Here is a 6620-nt window from a genome sequence, read left to right as displayed (position 1 = left end):
TAAAGAAAACAAGAATCCTCACCACTGGACCAATAAACAACATTCTTACAAATGCAGAAAAAATTGAAGTTGTCAAGGATTTCATTCTTCTTGGATCAACCATTAACATTCATGGAAGCAGCAGTCAAAAAATCAAAGGATGTATTGCATTAGGTAAATCTGCTGCACAAGACCTTTTTTAAAGTGATGAAGAGTAAAGATGTCACCTTGAGGACTAAGGTGTGTCTGACCCAAGCTATGGTATTTTCAATAAATTTATATGCATGTGAAAGCTGCACAGCAAATATAGAAGACCGCAGAAGAATTTATGCTTTTGAGTTATGGTGTTGGAGGAGAATATTGAAAGTGCCATGGGCTGCCAAAAGAAACAACAGATCTGTGTTGGACAAAATGCATCCTGAGTGCATTTTGGTGTCCAGGATTGGCAAACTTCATCTCTCATACTTCAGACATATTGTTTGGAGGGACCCGTCACTGGAGAAGGATATCATATTTGGTAAGATGGAGGGTTAGAGAAAAAGAGGAAGATGCCCATTGAGATGGATTGACAAAGTGGCAGCATCAATGAGCTCAAGAGCAGCAACAATTGTGAGGTTAGCCCAGGATTGGGCAGTGTTTCGTTCTATTGTACATAGGGTTGCTATGAGCCGATATCAACTCGATGGCATCTAACAATAACAACATAATAGAATTGATTCTCAAGGTCTTTGAGTAAGAATATATATTTCTGGCATCCACTGTCTAGGCTATAAACTATTGACTAACTATACAACACATATGAGGACCAGAGAGGTTTTCCAAAAAGAATGGTGAGCAAATCCCAAAGGTAGTTCTGGTTGTCGTCCAGGGCAATGTATGAGAATGATCATGGGATGCCTAATTTTGTGTGTGATTTCTCTCAGAAATGTAAAATAAGGATTTAAAAAGTGAGTTCAATAAGCTATCAACTGTTATTTGTAGTAAATAGGGATCAACTAGAGTGTTAAATAATATACAAATAACTCTTCCTACGCTTTTAATGGACTATTGGTGTGGTGTTGTAGGGTCTCTTCTGGACTTTGAACCACAGAGCTGTCAGTTCAGACTCATCAGTTGCTCCTTAGAAACCATGTACATGGTTTCTATGAGCAGGAACCAACTTCATGGCACTTAATGACAATAACAATAAAGCTTTTTATTACCTGTGCCGCACAATTTATCAGAGCTTTGTCAGCACATCTCACCCTTGTTATTAAGGTGTCAAATAGCAAAACAGATGAACTGTTCAGTGGAAGACAACAGAATTAGGATTATGCACAGTATGAAGTGAAAAACATGAGTGCATCCATCTGCCCACCCAATTCCCTTATGAGGTCCAGAACATCAAATGCCCCAGTATCAGACATTGTAATGGAATAAAATTTTTCAGTATGAAGGATTAAAAATCAATAAAATTATATATTCAGTTTTGCTATAATCCATCTCCTCCTCTATCACATTGGTAAGGGAGGGATTTCTGTCTAAGTGTAATCCCTTAGGGTAATCTCTTAGGCTGAAAATACGATACTTGACACTAGATAGATCAAATGGAAAATAGCTTAGTCTTCACATATACTCACCCCACAGGGAAAGAGGACACTGCACACCATGCAGGATTACACCGGTGGTTATGAACAGGAAAGGTCAAATATTAACTGCCTCCTCCCTGCCCAGGAAACAAGCTAGAATGTTCAGGTTACTGAGTGGGACCAACCCTCCCCACTCAGGAGACAAGCTAGAATGTTAATCAGGTTACTGAGTGGGACCAATCCTCTGTGCCCAGGAGACAAGCAACTATTTCAATCAGGTTGCTGAGCAGGACTAATCTTCTGGTTTCCCTCCTGTCCTCAGACAGGGCTACAACCTATTCGCTTCCTGATTCTGACCCCATATAAGCCCGTGCTGACCTGTGTTCGGGGCTCAGAATTTGGAGAAGTTAGTTCCTCTGAGCCAGCTGTCTTAAGAAACCTGAAACTTTGTCTAACCTCTCCTAGTGGCTTTGGTTTCTTTGATGATGGATCAAGAGCTGCTGTGACACTCTGTGGTCCAGAGCTGCTGTGACACTCTGTGGTCCAGAGCTGTTGTGATACTCTCGGGCCTAGAGCTACTGTGACACTCTCAGACCCAGAGCTGCTGTGATACTCTTGGGCCTAGAGGTGCTGTGATATTCATTGTCCTAGAGCTGCTGTAACACTCTAGAATTTAGAACTGCTGTAACAGTTACATTCAGGAACAGTGAACAACTAGAGCCTTACAGAGTCAGACTTTGTATTATCAAGAGGTGGAGTGCTCCTGTATTGTTTCAGGATATGTGACTGGCTCATTTGAACTAGCAGGCAACTGAAGCTTGCTACTCATGGATTAACTTGAAATGCATTTCTTTAGAGGACCTTATCCAAAGGAGCGGAGTCCTGATGTGGTGCTAGTGGGTTAATGTGTCAGACTGCAAGGCCATTTGAACTGCAAGGTTTGCAGTTCAAGCTCACCAGTCGCTCCTCAGAAACCCTATACAGGGTCGCTATGGGACAGAACCGACTCGATGGCGCTTATCAATGACAACAACTACAACATCCAAAGGAGCAGGCTAGAGAAGGGAACTTAGAGTGAGGCCATTTAAGGACCTCCTAGTTTCCCAAGGAACATAAAATATTGGACCTTTATTTGAGGCCTTTTGGATAAGCACTGGATCACAAGTTCAGTTTCAACCTCAAACCTGGTAGTTCAAATCTACCAGCCGGTCCTTAGAATCCTATACAGGGTCACTATGAGTCAGAACTGATTCGATAGAATTTAGCAACAACAACTACAAAAATTCTATATGACAAGCACCTCAACTGTCAATAATACAGTACATTGTTTCTGTATTGGAGCTGTACTTGATGCAATGATAGTTTCCAGTTGTTCCACTAGACAAGACTCCCTGGGATGGAACAATTGAAAAGCTCAGACCAAATTAATATACTCAAATTACATGATTTATTAAAGTATTTTGGGATTCACAGAGAGAGTAAGGAGGAAAAGATGAAGTAGGTTGACACTCTTAGAGTGCAAGTGGAAAGACAACACCACGTATGAAATAAACATATGTCCTGTCTTGGTCTGTTGCATCATCTTTTCTGACTCATGAATTAAGTATTGGGAACATAGTTGAGGTTAGAATAATAGAGACCAACAGATGGAAATTTTCTTAAGCTAACACAGAGACCCTTGCACACATAAGTATGACTGACTATTAATAAAACTTGATGATTATCTGATAAATAACAGTAAGGTTTTTTTCTCAGGCAGAGAACACATGGGACCAGATTGTTGTTATTGTTAGGTGTTACTGATGGCGGATCAGGGAGATGTGCAGTGAGGAGCTCCATCACCAACAATACAGAACACCAGGTCAAGCAGGCTCAGGGGATGGTATTTGACCTTTCCTGTTCATAAGCACCGGTGTAATCCTGCATGGTGTGCAGTGGCCTCTTTCCCTGTGGGGTGAGTATATGAGAAGGCTAAGCTGTTTTCCATTTCATCTATCTAGTGTCAAGTACCATATTTGTATTTTCAGCCTAAGAGATTACCCTAAGGGATTATACTGAGCTTGGATTTATAAGGACTTATGCACACCAGAATGAAACACTGGTCCTGCACCATCCTCACAATTGTTGCTGCCACTGTGTCAATTCCTGTTAGGATCTTCATCTATTTCTCTGACCCACAACATTATCAGGCATAAGGTTCTTCTCTAGGGATTGGTTCTTCCTGACATTTCCAAAGTACAAGCTATACTTGTTCAGAGTATTCTGGCAAAACTATTTCCAAGACAGATTTCTGTATTCTTCTGGCAGTCCATGTACTTTCTGTATTCTTTGACAATACCACAATTCCATACATTAGTCAAATGCAATGATTCTTCAATGGCTTGGGTGATGTGCACATTAGTCCTCAAGTGACATCTTTGCTCTTAAAACTCCAAAGAGATCTTTTGCGTCAGCTTTGCCTAATACTATACATTGATTTGTTGGCTGCTGCTTCTATGAGTGTTGATTGTGGATCCAAGAAAGTGTTGTCTTTCATAACTTCAATCTTTTCTCTGTATATCATAATGATATTTGTAAAGAATTTAATTTTCTTTACATTGATGGATAATGTATACTGAATGAAGGCTGAAATCTTTGATCTTCATCAGTAACTATATCAAGTCTTCTTCATTTAGAGCAAACAAAGTTGTGTCATCTATATATTGCAGGGGATGATAATTGTTGCTGCTGTTGTTAGGTGTTGTCAAGTTAGTACCAACCCATAGAGACATTATACACAACAGAACAAAACACTCCCAGTGCTGTGCCAACCTCACAATTATTGCTACACTTGAGCACATTGCTGCTACCACTCTATCCCAATCCATTTCATTGGGGTCTTTCTCTTTTTTGATGGCCATCCACTTTACCAAGTATGATGTCTTTTTCCAGAGACTGGTCACTCCTGATAATATGTCCAAAGTATGAGAGATGAAATCTGGCCATCCTGGCTTCTAAGGAGTATTCTGGCTGTACTTATTCAAACATAGATTTGTTTGTTCTATTGGTAGTTCATGGTACTTTTAGTATTATTCTGTAACACATAACTCAAATGCATCAGCTTTTCTATGGTTTTCCTTACAGATTGTCAAACTTTTACATGCCTGTCAGGCTAATGAAAATACAATGGGTTGGGTTAGGTAAACCTTAATCCTCAAACTGACATTTTGCTTAGGAACATTTTAAATAGTTCTTGTGCATCAGATTTGTCTAATACAGTATATCTTCTGTTTTCTGATTGAGCTGAGAAAAATGAAGTTATTGACAACGTCAATCTTTACTCCACTTATTATGATATTATTTATTGGTCCAATAATGAGGATTTTTGTTTTCTTTACATTGAAGTATAAATCATACTAAAGGCTGTGGTCTTTAATCTTCATCAGTAAGTATTTTAAGTCTTCTTTGCTTTCAATACAGAAGGTTGTATCATCTTCATATTGTAGGTTGTTAGTGAGTCTTCCTCCAATCTTGATGCCAGGTCCTTTTTCATATAATCCAGCTTCCCTGATGATGTGCTGAGCATACAGATTGAATAAGTATGGTTAAAGAATACAGCATTGACACACACCTTTCCTAATTTTAAACCATTCATTGTTCCCTTGTTCTGTTTTAACAATTGTGTCTCTTGGTCTATGCATAGGTTCCTCATGAACTTGTCATGATCCACACAATTGAAAGCCTTTGCTTAGTTTAAGAATCACAGCTAAACCTCTTTCTAGTATTCTATGCTTTCAGCCAAGATCCAATACATGTCAGCAATGATATCCCTCTCTCCACATACTTTTCTGAATCTACCTTGATGCTCTGGAAGTTTCCTACCAATGTAGGGAACATTTTTGAGTTGTTTTTTGCAAACTTATACTTGCATGTGATAATCCAAAGTTTCCCCCATTCCATTGGGTTAACTCTGGAATGAGCACAAATATGGCTCTCTCCCAATCAGTTGGACAGGTAGCTGACTTCCAAATTTCTTGGTATATATGAGTGAGAGTCTCCAGTGCTGCCTCAGTTTGTTGAAGGATTTCAACTTGTATTTCATAAATTCCTGGAGCTTTGTTCTTTGCCAATTCCTTCAGTGAACTTTGGACATCTACATTAGTATCATTTTTTCTTGATCATATGCTACCTCTTGAAATGGCTAAACATCAACATTTATTTTTGTTACTGTGACTCTGTGTATTCCTTCCATCTTCTCTTGATGATTTCTTCATAATCCATTTTTTGCCCATACAATCATTCAATATTTGTTGTCATGCCTAGAATTTTTTCTTCAGTCTTTCAACTTGTGAAATGCTGAGTGTGTTCTTCATTTTTGGTTTTCTAATTACAATTAATGACACCTATAAACATCCCTTCCATGACAAGTCAATCAGTTTGCTGTTTGGGGTGACTTTGCTGTGATTCTGGAATCTGTGCCATACTGCTTTAAATACCAGCAGGGTCACTCATGGTAGAAAGGTTTCAGCTGAGTTTGCAGGTGAAGACAGAATAATAATGAGAGACAGACTACATCTAAATATTTAATCACTGTTGTTGTTAGGTGTCACCGAGTCAGTACTGACCCATAGTGACCTTATGCACAGCAGAATGAAACACTGCCCGATCCTGGGCCAACCTCACTACAGTTGCCACACTTGAGCCAATCAATGCTGCCACTTGGCCAATCCATCTTGATGGGGGTCTTCTTCTTTTTCTCAGACCCTCCACCTTAGCAAACATGATATCCTTCTCCAGTGACTAGTCCATCCTGACAATATGTCCAAAGTATGAGAGAAGAAGTTTGGCCGTCTTGGCCTCCAAGCAGCACTCTGGCTGCACTTCTTCCAAAATGAATCTATTGGTTATTTTGGCAGCCCATGGCACTTTCAATATTCTCCAACACCATAACTCAAAGTCATCAATTCTTCTACCGTCTTCCTTATTCACTGGCCAGATTTCACATGCATATGAGGTTATTGAAAATACCATGGCTTGGGTCAGGCGCACTTTAGTCCTCAAGCTGACATCTTTGCTCTTCAACACTTTAAAAAG

The sequence above is a fragment of the Chrysochloris asiatica genome, unplaced genomic scaffold (genome assembly GCF_000296735.1).
Source record: "Chrysochloris asiatica unplaced genomic scaffold, ChrAsi1.0 scaffold00364, whole genome shotgun sequence".
Lineage (NCBI taxonomy): Eukaryota > Metazoa > Chordata > Mammalia > Afrosoricida > Chrysochloridae > Chrysochloris > Chrysochloris asiatica.
The sequence above is the reverse complement of the archived record's forward strand: the minus strand, read 5'-3'. Positions refer to the sequence as shown.